General features: G+C 32.5%; 1 long non-coding RNA gene across 1 annotated transcript; it reads left to right on the top strand.

Moving 5' to 3' along the window:
* Positions 1 to 7,032: 7,032 nt before the first annotated feature.
* LOC145333444 (uncharacterized) lies at positions 7,033 to 9,480 on the top strand. Its single transcript, XR_013884501.1, has 3 exons — positions 7,033 to 7,115; positions 8,049 to 8,143; positions 8,693 to 9,480. It is a non-coding gene; the product is annotated as an uncharacterized LOC145333444 (long non-coding RNA).
* Positions 9,481 to 14,919: the final 5,439 nt, after the last annotated feature.

Here is a 14,919-nt window from a genome sequence, read left to right as displayed (position 1 = left end):
GCTTCTGTTAGAACTAGAGGGCTAAAAAATGGTGCAGTTCCTCTGTTTGCTAATGAGTTTATGACTATTAGTCAGTCAAATACATATTTTGCTTCCTTTATCCCTCTATCTAACTATAGACGTCCAAGGGGGGGGGAGTTAAAGTGGCGATTACCCCCCAAGCAAATTTTACCCCCGGGGTAAAAATTTGGGGGGGGGGTAAATTTGCGGCGCGCCATTTTACCCCCCCCCCCCAAAAAAAAAAAAACGAATTACCCCCCCCCAAAAAAAAAGCTTTGACGCCCCTGTATCTAACAACAACAATTTTTTGGTAATTTTTATAGTAAAAATTCTACATAAATTTTGGCGTCCTTGACAGCTGCCGACGATATAACTTGATGATTTTGCCTGCTTTTCTGGAATTCTGTGCCTGCCAGGATTGAAAAATTCAAAATAAAATTCAACTCTAAGCTAAAAAGTGAGTTAGTGATAGCCCTACTTTTTTTATACACATTAAATGAGATTAGCAAATTCTAATGTTAATTGGTTAAAAATTCCATCAGACTGAATAATAATTGTTCATGAGTAAATAATTAGATTGGAAAGGGTTTTAATTCCCAGACATATTTTTGTCAAAGCAAACCGCCCTTTTAGAGGCGCATCTTCTCACAGGGAAATTCAATGTAATAGTTAGTTATGGCATTGTATTATAGACAGATTTCCGCGGATAGTAAAATTAAAAAAATAATATAATTTTTATTTTTGTTGGACCCCAGGTGTCGAAGGCCCAGGCCATCAATACTTCAATAATCTTCTATTCTTTTTTAGTAGCGAAGTTACTCTATAATTACAAATGTCCGTCTGAAATGTATGTCTGACACCGAAAGGGGGAAGATTTTCTCGGCTCCTATTAAAGATACACGGCTAAAACTTTTTGTCACCATTTCCATCATTAAGGAGCGTAATTAACTATAAAACATCCATAAAGGTCGGACTCCTTTTTAGTAGGTTTTGTGCTATTTTTATATCTTTTATAAATATTTTCCCATATCTTTGTTTTTTTCTTCAATTTTTAAAAAATATCCAAATTCAATTTCCCTACCTTTAAAAAAACTTCCACGGGGGTCAGACTGCCTTTTAGCAGGTTTTTGTCTATTTTTAGATTTTCACATATCTCTCCATAACTTTAATGTTTTTGGTTGGATTTTCAAATTGTTTTGGGATGGCAGTACTAAAATGTATCCAGTATGTAATATACTTTGACATTCCGCCTGTCAGTCATCATACAAAATATTAAGAGGTTTTCTCAAATAAATCTATTTTGATTTTAACAAATACTCTTTAAATCAACTTATTCCCATCCAAGATATTTTGATACTTCGCTTCTTATGGATGTTTTCATCCTTGATTACTAAAGTGTATCATTTTTTTGAAAAGAATTAAGATATTATCAGTTTCATTGATATTTTAACCGTCTTCTCCTCAAAATTTACCAGCTATGAATAGACATTTTGGGGCCAGACTGGATAGATAGATAATTGAAAAGTCATTGTTGTGCAATATAATTACGAATATATTTTTATTTCCTTTTAAATTCATTTATGATTGACATTATTCTTGTTATTGAAATATTTATGGATTTAGGGATGGAAAAATCGACATTTGGTTTAATTTTAGAGTGCTATCCAAATAATCTTTAAAACCAGGTTAATTTTTAGAAATTGCAACAATTTTGATACTGGAATCTTTATTAAATTTGGATAATCAAAATTAAGGGAGTGGATACAAAACGGCGATTATCAAAACGGTTAATGTTAAAAACGGCGAAATTACAAAACAGCAACTGTTACAAAACGGCGACTGTTACAAAAAAAATATTTTAACATATTCAACAAAAACATTATGTTGTTATTTATTTATTTAATTCATTAATTCAAACAAAAAGAAAACAATTGAATCTATGAACAATTTATGAATAAACGTTGCAACGTTTATGATTTGGCCGCGACTATCGACTATATGTATAAAACTAGCGGCGACGCCCCTAGAGGCCTCTAGTGGCATTTTTAATGTTTTTTTTAAAAAAGAAATTACGTTACCTATCGTGTTTCATTTATGTCTCTACGATACCTATATATGTTGAGTTCAAGTCTCTGTTTAAAAATAAATTCTTTTTTTGTGATTTCTCTTGAGAGGGTGGTAGTACCTTCCCCCAAAATAGTTATAAACCTTCCCAGGACCTATGAGAAGCTACCCTGTAAAGGAGAACCTGATCGGATTGAGCAAGATCCTTTGGTAGAAACATACAAACACAAAGACATCCTGTTACTTTACAATAAGAATTACAAAAATTGGAAGATTTTCTTTAAAAATTTTGAACATTTTTTGATTTTTAAATGTACATTTTTATTAATAGGTCCTATTTATAGTATATAATTTTTTCGCTGTTTTGTATCAGTCGCCGTTTTTTTCGCCGTTTTGTGATTTCCCCGTTTTGTAACAGCCGTCGCGTTGGTTTGTAGTAGTCGCCGTTTTGTGATTTAGACGATTTTTAACATTAGCTGTTATATAATTTCGCCGTTTTATATCCACTCAGAATTAAGTATTAAACTGTACTAATATGCTATGAATAGTCTGCAGTAGATCATAAACTTTAAAAACTTCCATTTTTGTTTTGTTTTGGGTAGAACATATGTAAAGCAAGGATGACAACATCCGTAAACGCGAAGCTCTGAAATGGGAGGACAAACGAAAATTAACACTTGAAGAGTGTCCGAACTGAATAATCAGAATATAAATGTATAAAAGTCAACTAAAAATTTTAAGTAAACTTGTTGAAAAATATTGTTTATGGACATACTTACATTTTTAGGACTTGATTACAAGGAAAGGTAATTACATAGTTACTAAAATTCTAACCTTGTGCCCAAAATAAGTCACAATTTTGCTTTTAGTTGGTGAAATTTAATTTTGAAATTTTTTATATGAGGACTGAAAAATGTGGGAGTCTTTCAGCAGCTAAAGAAAACCCATTACTATATCCCTGGAAATTCTAAATTATTTCCGCTTTATAAATCCAAATAAGGAAGACTGCTTTTTAAAATGTTAATTGAAAGCATTGCCCTTCTTTAAAGTAAAGTACAGAAAGTTTAGATTTTAAGATAGGATTGTGAAAGTAAACAAGTTTACAAATATGCTTATCATTTTACCCATTTGAAAGCATAAATTTAGAGTTGGTCATTTTTAGAAGCGAAGCTACTCTATAATTTGAAATGTCTGACAGAAATATTTTTGGAGAAACGTGATTTTCTCAGCTCCATAAAAGACAAAACTAAAAAATTTCTCTGATCAGCATTTCCTTCAAAAATGAGATGAGCATCAATTAAGTATTAAATATCCACAATGGTCGGACTGCTTTTAGGCAGGTTTTTAGCTTTTTCTATTATTTCAAAACGTTTGCAGAAAACAAGATTTTCTTGGCTCCAGTATGTAATTTACTTTGATCCCGTCAGTCTGTCAGTTATCATAAAAATATAAATATTGAAAATATGTGAGAAAGGTTTTATGATTTGTGATTAAAATCTTTTCTTCACAAATGTTCTCTAAATTTAATTTTTTTGTGCTTCGCTACTTATGGATGTTGTCATCCTTGTTTATTTTTTGTGATGTTAGAAATGTCCTATTGGTTGTTTTAAACATGTGATGCGGTTTTATTTAACAGTTAGGTACTTTTTTGAAAGCGCAATAACTCTATAATCCTTCATTATGGTCGACCTGTCCACCTGTCCTTAACAGATCTTATCATTACTTTAGGCATGTTAGAATTGTTCTATCCATTTCAGACTTTGCAGCATGGTGGTATCGCTGGGAGAAACGAGAAAGCCCAAAGTGTCATGTGCGACGTCAAATAAATACGTCTAAAAAGGAAGGGTGATTTATATTTGATTTATAACTTTATAACAACAAATTTTTTTGAGATGAAATTATTTAATTGATCAGATTTTATTATTGCTGATTCCTAGGACAACAAAGTTGCAATGTTATAAGCGAAGCATCTCTATTATCAATCATAATAAAACTTTTTAAGGGGGGGGTAATTCGGTTTTTTTTTTGGGGGGGGGGGTAAAATGGCACGCGAAGCGCGCCGCAAATTTTTTTTACCCCCCCCCCCAAAATTTTTACCCCAGGGGTAAAATTTGCTTGAGGGGGGGGGGGGTAATTACCCCCCCTGAAATCTGTTGGCAGGGGTAAAATTTGTTTACCCCCCCCCAAAATTTACCCCCGGGGTAAAATTTTTTGGGGGAGGGGGTAATTTAAATTTTATCAAAAATTTAGTATTAAAAATGATTTTTTTTTGTTAGAGATTTTCTTTTTTTTTGGGGGGGGGGTATTTACCCCCCCAAAATTGTTTGGGGGGGGGTTAAATACCCCCTCCTAAATGGTTGGGGGTGCCTACGGCACACCCAGGATAGGGGTAAATTTTAAATGGGGGGGGGGGTAAAATGAAAAAAAATTTGGGGGTGCCGGGGTAATCGCCCCATTACCCCCCCCCCCTTGGACGTCTATGTGTACATCCCTATTGATGACACACAAAATTACCACTTTTGTATATTACAATTAATAAGTAAAACGTTTAGAATCTTAATTTAATGATTCAACCAATCAAAATTCATTAAAAGCTTATTGTCCCTATCATTCCTGATTAAGAATAATGTATTGTCGGAATATTTTTCTAGACTTTTAAGTGGATTTTTTAAGCTTCACTTTTATGTATTTTATTTAAGGAAAAGAAAGAAGAAGCGATGAATTAATACTACCCAAAATATAAATTAATTTCCTAGAATAATAATGTGAAGCACACGCCAAAACCTGCGAGTTAGCTATGAATAGTTGATGTCCTTGGACCTTTATAGATTATATCCACGAAAAATGTCATCCTGTTACTTTATTGTAAGGATAGTCCTCAAAGTTTTATAATAACGTTGTCTAATTTGTTGGCTGAACATAACAACTTTGTAGACTTGAATTTTAATTAGTTGGTTCATTAAGTTGAGTGTCCAAACGTTCCAACTCCTTATTGTAATCTAAAGAATGGTTCATTTTTCGCATCATCAATGGGGATGTATATCAATTTATCGACCTTTGTCTTATCCCTTTATATCCCTGGGATGTATACAAGTGTTGTTATCCTATATATAAAAATTGTTATCATTTTAGGTATTTCCAGGGATCTAAAGGAATAAGACAATGGATGATAAATTGATATACATTTTAAATTATGATAAAAAAAACTACAATTTTGAATGCGCGTCAAATAGAAAGGAAAGCGGCCTCAGTTTAAGTATACCGGACAACGTTTATATGCTTAGATTCTTAAGATATTTGATTATAAAATTAACATTTCCTAAGATTCATGATATACTATTTATAAATCGATTATAATGCATATTTTCAAATATGAAGGATATTCAGGGAGGGAGAGAACAACATATGAAATTAATTTACAACAGAAGCCTGCAGAAGGAGAGTGTATCCAATATTAAAGGGTTGTATTCACACCCCTTAGGTCAATTATATTTTTAGTTACCCCAGAACTTCGGCCCCTTGGGTCTAACAAAACTGTTTATAATCTTATAATATATCAGTTTAATATCCGCGGGGAAGCTATCTATAATACGATGCGATAATTAACTATTTCAGTCCAATTAAAGTTTTTAATTAGATACAAAGAAAAAAACAGTTTGTTTTGACTTGTGGAAAAGTTCAAAGCAAGAGTTTAACCAGCCATGAGGAGATTAGTGGATAGGTTATTTATTATATCGTGTTATAGACAACTTACCGCTGGTATTTTTTACTTTAGTGTTCGTGGAAAATTGTCTGTAATTCGATGCTTTACATGATTTTTCAGTATGGCGGCCGGAGAAGAAGTTCTAATCAAGCGGATATTAATCGGGTTTGAAGCAAAACTAGAATTTATCTTTCATTGTCCTATACCTATATTCTCATCCACGAAAGTTATCATATTAATGGATATAGAATATACGTGGATATTATGACAAGGGAAAAATTGTCGTCAATTTAGGTTGCTAACATAAACTTCATTTATTGGTCAGTTCGTTCATCCAGTACGAGGAGAGGGGATGGATAAAAGTGGGTGGATGAGGGGGTTCGTTATTTTATCCAGCTACAAGTTTCAATTAAATAGAGTTCATGATAATCTGGTATAAGATCCAAGTAATAATAAATCCATTATCATATTTATGATGCAAAACAAACAAGGATGATAACATCCATATTATAAATGATAAATAAGTTTGGATGTTTTTCTCTCAAAATGACTTGTCGTGCACTGAATCACTCTTTTATTTGAAATATATTAAAAATGTAAAGGCTGTTTCTTACATTAGTCCCCAAAGTTTTATGATTATGTTTTCTTATTCGTTGGCTCAACAACTTTGGGGACTCTTAAGTTGAGTGTCCACGCGTTTCAACCATAATGGGGATCTTTAGGAGGTGTAATTTTGTGTATCATTGGGGATGTATATAAATTAATCGAACACAGTAAAAGAGTCGGACTGATTATCACGTAAAAAAACAATTAGCCAATGAGAGGCCATTATTGACCAATTGTAAAATTTATAGTGGCCTCTCATTGGCTAATTTTTTTTTACGTCATAATAAGCCCGACACTTTTACTGTGTTCAAATTAATCGATCATTGCCTTATCCCTTTAGAGCACTGAAGGTTGTTTAATTCAAAATTTTGTAATCTCTGAGTAAAGCTTCTAGTATTAATCAAAGAGGGACTGTAAATTACTATAGTACCCAAAGTTTTATAAAGTGTCAAAACTTTCCAACCAATAATTTTTGATCTGCAGGAGGTATCATATGTTGATCATCATTGGCGCTGTATATCTATTTATAGCCCATTGTCTTATCCCTTAATATCCCTGAGTTATTTCACAAAATAATGAAAACAGGAAATGAAAATAGAATTTAGAAAAGCTTTGCTTCCTTTTCCTAAAATCTGTTTAATATGTCAGATTATAAATTTGCAGTTGATATAAATAAGTTTAGGAAAAAACAACTTTAATAAAAGATTCTGTTAAAATGTGGATTTTCAAGGCATTATTTTTGGTAAGCTTTAAATCATTTATCTCTTTTTTATTTAGTATTTTATCATGGGTCTACAGGGATAAGACAATAGCCGATAAATGGATGTATATGGGATTATACAATTATCCCTTTTGTAGATAGCATTTGGACACTTAACTTAATGAACCAACCAATCAAAATTCAATAAAAGACCCAAATTCTGTTGAGCCAACAAATAAGAAAATGTTTTTATAAAATACAGAAGCTACAGAAGAGGTATTTTTTTCTCATAATTTGGGCTAAATATCAATTTATCATTTATTGTCTTATCCCTTAAGAACCCTGGAGATTTTAAATAAATCCTTTTAAGCAGAATAATTCAATCAGATTAAGAAAAGTTAATAAATTAGGATTTAATTCTGTTAGTTTTTATAATAGTTATTTATCCTATTGTATTATAGACAGCTTTTTGCGGATATTAAAATAAATAAAAATATAGGATCAAAACCATTTTTGTTAGCACCGAGGGGCAGAAGCTCTTGGCTAACAAACTGGTATTGATTTTATTATTTATATTTTAATATTTGTGGAAAATTATCTGTAATACGATGCTTTACATGATTTTTTCAGTATTGCTGAGAACTGGTTCTAATCCAGCGGATATGAATCGATTTCAAAGCCAAAGAAGGATTACTTAATGGGCGCTTATCCAAATAAAATTTTCAATTATGTTTACCACGTATATAACAATAATTGGTGAAAAGGTTTAGACACAAAAATTATTCAAAATTATCTCTAAAAGTTTTAAGCTTACAATTTCCCCCACTCCCTCCCAGAATTATTCTTATTTTAGGTGCAGCTGGTATGTATCTGCTATGGGTGTAACTTTATCTCACCCCCACCTACAACTACAACTACTACAACAGTTAGTCCTACCACTCCCCCCCCCCCCTCCCAGAATTATTCTTATTTTAGGTGCAGCTGGTATGTATCTGCTATGGGTGTAACTTTATCCCATCCCCACCTACAACTACTATTTCTACAATCAGTCCTACCACTGCTTTGTCAGGGTAAATATATGTTTTTGTAGCGTAGATGCTCTGTAATGTACTATGTCTGTCCGTCCGACAGTCAAGCTGTAACGCTATGGGGGAAACGTGATTTCTCGATTGCTATTAAATATAATGGAGAGCTAAAATTTTCATTGAAGATTCCCATTAAATATCTTTAAATCTATAATTTTTTGTCAGTCTGTCTATAGGTCATAATTCAAAATACATACACCTAATTTTCAAAGGTTTCGTGATTTTCTTTTAAGTTTTTCCTTCGCAGGTTCAAATAACAATAACATCCAATAGCCGTAAGAAACTAAATCAAATTATTGAGGGTTTTGCCAGAAGGGTGTATTTTTAGTGTTAGAGGGGTGGATACTCCCTTATAGGTATTCACCAACTCACTTCAAAATTTTCAAGTGTCCATGAACTGGTAACCCCTACCCCCCCCCCCTCCCCCAACCAATCAATATAAGGGGGGTGGTCGTAGACATTTGTCAAGGGGAGTGTACCTTAATTTTCTAGGGGGTTTGAATAACTAATACTCTAGAAAGCTTTGATTATTAGAACAGCGTCAAGTCTGGCACCAACTATCAGCTTGAATGTGTCATCATCGTCTACCACTGCAAGTGTACCAACAGGTATGTGAAATTTTTAATGGATATAAAATATGTGGATAAATTCTTCGTCAATTCAATTGCTAATATGGACCACATTTATTGGTCAGTTCGTTCATGCAGTAGGAGGGAACAGGATGTGGTAAAAGGAATGTAACAGTATCGGCTATGTAAGATGCTCGAAATAAATAGTTAGAGTAGAGGGAATGCCTTGGTTTTAAACAGGCGCAACTCATCACAATACCTTGCACAGGTAGAACTTCCAGACAAAGATTGTGCAGTCAAAGGATTGGTTATTATATAATCATGTACATCATCAAGCGAAATTTGGTTAATCCGTCATAGGCTATCCTTTCATTAATTCAAATTTTTATGTTCTATACGTTGCACATTGGGGCAAATCAAGCAAAAAGGGGATTTAATTATTTAGTACCCTTAAAATTCATCCCACAAAAATTTCATTTTATACTTTTTTGTAGGCAACTTAACAACGAACAAATTTGCTTTTATGTTTTTTTCTGTCATTTGAAAGGAACATGGAGATAAGGGTCATTTAATGAAGGTAGATAGAAAATTACCGGAATAACACCCCACGAAAATAGCCCCCCTTTACCCTATCCATCTATCTATTAATCTCTCTATCCATCCGTCTATCTATTCATCTATCTATCCATCTATCTATCCATCTATATATCCATCTATCTATCCATCTGTCTATCCATCTATCTATCCATCTATCTATCCATCTATCTATCCTTCTATCTATCCATCTATCTATCCTTCTATCTATCCATCTTTCTATCCATCTGTCTATCTATCTATCTATCCATCTATCGATCCATCTATCTATCCATCAACTATTTATCTATCTATCCATCAACTATCCATCTATCCATCCATCTATCTATCCATCTATCTATCCATCTATCTATCCATCTGTCTATCCATCTATCTATCCATCTGTCTATCCATTTACTCATCATCTATCTATCCATCTATCTATCCATCTATCTATCCATCTGTCTATCCATCTATCTATCCATCTATCTATCCATCTATATATCCATCTATCTATCTATCCATCTTTCTATCCATCTGTCTATCTATCTATCTATCCATCTATCGATCCATCTATCTATCCATCAACTATTTATCTATCTATCCATCAACTATCCATCTATACATCCATCTATCTATCCATCTATCTATCCATCTATATATCCATCTGTCTATCCATCTATCTATCCATCTGTCTATCCATTTACTCATCCATCTATCTATCCATCTATCTATCCATCTATCTATCCATCTATCTATCCATCTGTCTATCCATCTATCTATCCATCTATCTATCCATGTATCTATCCATTTATCTATCCATCTATCTATCCATCTATTTATCTATCCATCTTTCTAACCATCTGTCTATCTATCTATCTATCCATCTATCCATCCATATATCTATCCATCAACTATTTATCTATCTATCCATCAATTATCCATCTATCCATCCATCTATCTATCCATCTATCTATCCATCTATCTATCCATCTGTCTATCCATCTATCTATCCATCTGTCTATCCATTTACTCATCCATCTATCTATCGATATATCTATTCATCTACCTATCCATCTAACTATCCATCAAAGTGTTCAAAGTGTCAAATTTGGGGTCATAGAATTCATTTCAGTAGAAGGGGAGAGGATGGTGTAAAGGGGGTGGATGGGGATTCTTATTTTAACAAGCTACAAGTTTCACTTAATAATAAATCCATTATAAATGTGGGCATTATTGACATAGATTTTTATTAGCTAATATCTATATTTATAATGATATTATGATTCTTTTTTACTGTTTATATGTATACTAGCGGCTTCGCCCCTAGCCTCTATGGGCTTTGATCCAAGAGGTAATTAAACAAGGATGACAACATCCATAGAAGCGAATCTCTGAAATGGAAGGACAAACGAACATTAACACTTGTGAAGTGCAAGAACTGAATATTAATGCATGTCTATAAAAGATTGTAATTAAAACTGATTAAATACATGTTACTGTTTAAGGACATACTGACGTTTTTAGGGCTTGATTATAGAGATGCTTCGCTTATAACATTATACCTTAATGTACTAAGAATAAGTACTGAGTATTCAGTAAATCAGATGAATAGGATATTTTTAACATTCAAAACCATTATTTGTTGTCATAAAAGTAAAAAATCAGCTTGTTATAAAGGACCAGTAGGTATATTCCCTGAAGAGTAGAATTCAATCGGTTTTGTGGTTACCGAGATCTATTGGTACAGACGGACAGACAAACATACATCAAGCTACCTTGTATTATAGATTAACATCCAGGGATCTAAGGAACAAAACAATAACCGATTAATGTATGTACTTGTACATCCCCAATATAGATACATTAAATAATAAATTATATTACAAAATTGATTGTCTGTAGATGACAATTAGTGGTTGAAAAGTTTTGATACTCATCTTAATGAACCAACCAATAAAAAATCAATCAAATTTCCTAAAGTTGTTATGCCAACGAATACAAAAACGTTATTATAAAACTTTGAAGTTTGGGGACTAGTGTAATGTCCCCTCCCTTTCTAAATAAAACTGAAGACGCTAAACATGAAGACCATGTAACTACAAAACTTAAAAACAAAGCATTACTAATAGACAGACAGATAGACTACTTGCTAATTCATATTTAAAATGATTATAAGAACACTACGTTATTTGAATGTTAGCTTTACCTTTCCGCAGCTCAGTGAGGGAGGGGACATTAGGCTGTTTATAACACTAGTCCCCAAAGTTTTACAGTTGTGTGTTCAAACATTTTAACTACTAACTTTGATCTACACAAGGGGTAATTTTGTGTATTATCATTGGGGATATACATCAATTTATTGACCTTTGTCTTCTCCCTTAAGACCCCTGATATTTGTAATAATCCATAGAAACGCTTATTTAACTTTACATTAAAACATCAAACATAAAGAGGTTTAGATTTAGGTTTAGCACCCCCCCTTCCCCCCCTCCCCATCATTTAGTCAATAGAACTTGGAAATATTCATTATGAACTTATATTCAAAGTCTGATCAAATAAATATTTCTCATAACTATGTTTTTGCGTCTTTTATTTATATGTATTACATCTTACATTTGACTTTAAAAGCGCATTTAAAAGCTTTTTCTTACAATCTTTTCTTGCACCCACCTTTAGAAAACGGGCTAAAAACCCCTACGGGGGCGCGGGGGGGTAAATGAAACCAGTACAGGCGATTATAATATGTCTTTGGGCAATCAAATATCGTTTTTTAGTCGGTGGCAACCAGTGAAAACATGTTTCCTGATACTGTCTACTTAAATGTTGATTTTAAAACAGACAAAAATAAACTAAAATCTTGACTTCAACTAGAATTATTTAGGACTAATTTCTTCAATTTGTGTTTTTTTCTTCAATACTGTCAAAATATATGTAATGCATGACTCATCAAAAGTTATTTTGTCTAATTACGTTAATTCTAAGAGATTTTATAATACTTTTAAAATTGTTGGTCAAACACAAAAAGTATGCCTTTTTCTGTAAGAAATTTTTTGCATTTCTTGACTTCCATGCATTAGAATGCTTACTTGAAAAGCGTATTTTTACGATTCCTTTGAAATTTGATGTACATTGGGTATGATAATACTCATAGAATGTTTAAAACTTGATTTGGGGGTGGTGAATTGATGCCCCTTGTTGCCCCTATGTGCGTTGTATCATATATTATGAAATCCTTAATTAATCACTCAATTTCAATTCACTTATAGAAAATCATACAAATCATAATATAGTAAAACATATTCCAGTTTGGCTTCGGCATCGATTATTCTCCGCTGTATAAGAACTGGTTCTCAACCAATCTGGAAAATCATGTATTGCATCATATTATAGACAATTGTCCTCGAATTTTCAATTAAAATCATGAAGTTAATACCAGTTTGGCCAGCCCTGGCCTTAGGGGGTGAAAAACTTGTTTTAATCAAATATTTTTTTATTTCAATATCCGCGGAAAGCTGTCTTTGATACGATGCAACAAATAAAAGTTCATCACATAAACAAAAAATATGGCATTCAAGCAATAAACAATAATCAAATAAGTAAATATGAAAACATTAAATTCAAATAAAAAAAAACACAGTAGGTAAATTACTATATAATTCTAAAACCACAAGAAGTTTTAGAAATGTTTTTATGTTTTGAAAAAATGTATTTAAAAATGGCTGCTGGTTAAAATGGCAAGCTTGAACGAGAATCCATCAAAATTACAAGAAAGCAATATTGACTGAACAATAAGGTAATATATTCCTTATGTAAAGTAACAGGATGTCTTTCTGTCTGTAACTAAAGATCTCGCTTACCAACTAAACGATTTGATTCTGCTCTCAGCCATACCGAAAAATCATGTATGGTATCATATTACAGAAAATTTTCTACAGATATTAAAATAAGAAAATATTCAATTTATTCTAATACCAGTTTAGTAAGCACAGGCATTGGTTCCCCATAATTATCCCTTCCCTTCTGTGGACTAAAGCTATTGGTGAATATGTTTAAACACTGGTATATCAACATAGGCGTCCAAGGGGGGGGGGTAATGGGGCGATTACCCCCCCCATTCAAAATTTACCCCTACCCTGGGGGTGCCGTAGGCACCCCCAACCATTTTACCATTTACCCCCCCCAAACAATTTGGGGGGGGGGGGGGGTAAATAACCCCCCCAAAATAAAAAATCTCTAATAAAAAAAATTTTTGCGCGCTTCGCGCGCATTTTTAATTCTATATATTTAATAAAATTTTAATTACCCCCCCTAAAAATTTTACCCCGGGGTAAATTTTGGGGGGGGTAAACTAAATTTACCCCTGCCAACAGATTTCAGGGGGGTTAATTACCACCCCCAAGCAAATTTTACCCCCGGGGTAAAAATTTGGGGGGGGGGGGGGTAAAAAAAATTTGCCTAGAAAAAAATCTAAGTAACAATAACAATGACAATTTTCTTATAAGGATGGAATGATTCACAATGCATAGTCTACATACTAGCTTCTTATCCTAATAAAAAAGAGGTATGTTATCCTAATTTGTTTATTTGTACATATTTCAAGAGATGGTTTTATTTTTCAGGGAAGTCAAACTAACAATAAATAGATTTAGGTATTGTAAAGTCTCAAAGTCTATACAATTATAAATTAAAGGCTTACAAAATATATATGTATATATATATATATATATACATATTTATACGATGTAAATTATTTCTCTTTTTTGATTGTTGCATGTATAATGGAGATATTAAAATATGTAGTGTCTAACTTTTTATCTTTGTGACGTAACAAAAAACGAAGGATGAGAGGGGAGGTGGGAAAGGAAACCCCTAAAAAAGAGATGGATTTTTGTTACGTCACAAAGATAAAAAGTTATACACTATTACTAGGTTCATGTTAAAACTTTCAATACAAGGTTTTTATAATAGCTGAATTTTGGTCTTCAGCATAGGAGAAATGTAAAAGTTATCAGTGAGATAAATTGAGTTTCAGGGGAATCTCGTTTAATTTGTAGTAACAAGATCCATTTTTTGCCATTCATTGTTCAAATAGAATTATTCAATATAAATCTGTCAGGATTTTGAATTCAATGATCAAGTTGAATAAATTTAGATAGGTATTAAAAATCTTATGAAGATATGACATATATTTTTATAATAATCTATTTAGTTATGAATAAAATAAAAGATAAATTATAGTAACATTTGAATCCTTTTAATTTTTTAAAATAAAATGAAAAGTTAAATTTGTTTTAAAAGTCCTTGAAAGTGGATTAACAATTTTTGGTTAAAGTTTACCTTTAACCAAATAAAAACTTTGTTTTCCAAATCGATATCTATTCAAATACTGCTAAATGTTATTAAACTTAATTAAATTTTTACCCACGCCTAAATACATAAAAAGTTAACATAACAGTAAATCTTTCATACAATTAGTAAGTCTACTACTCATCAGTTGATTAATTTTTTGTTGGAATCTACACAATTAACCCTGAAAAATCGGACCCCTTTCCATAGACGTCCAAGGGGGGGGGGGGGGGTAATGGGGCGTAGGCACCCCCAACCATTTAGGAGGGG

The sequence above is a fragment of the Acartia tonsa genome, chromosome 12 (assembly GCF_053477335.1).
Source record: "Acartia tonsa isolate MP-2025a chromosome 12, ASM5347733v1, whole genome shotgun sequence".
Taxonomy (NCBI): Eukaryota; Metazoa; Arthropoda; class Copepoda; order Calanoida; family Acartiidae; genus Acartia; species Acartia tonsa.
This window is presented reverse-complemented; position numbering and strand designations above follow the sequence as displayed.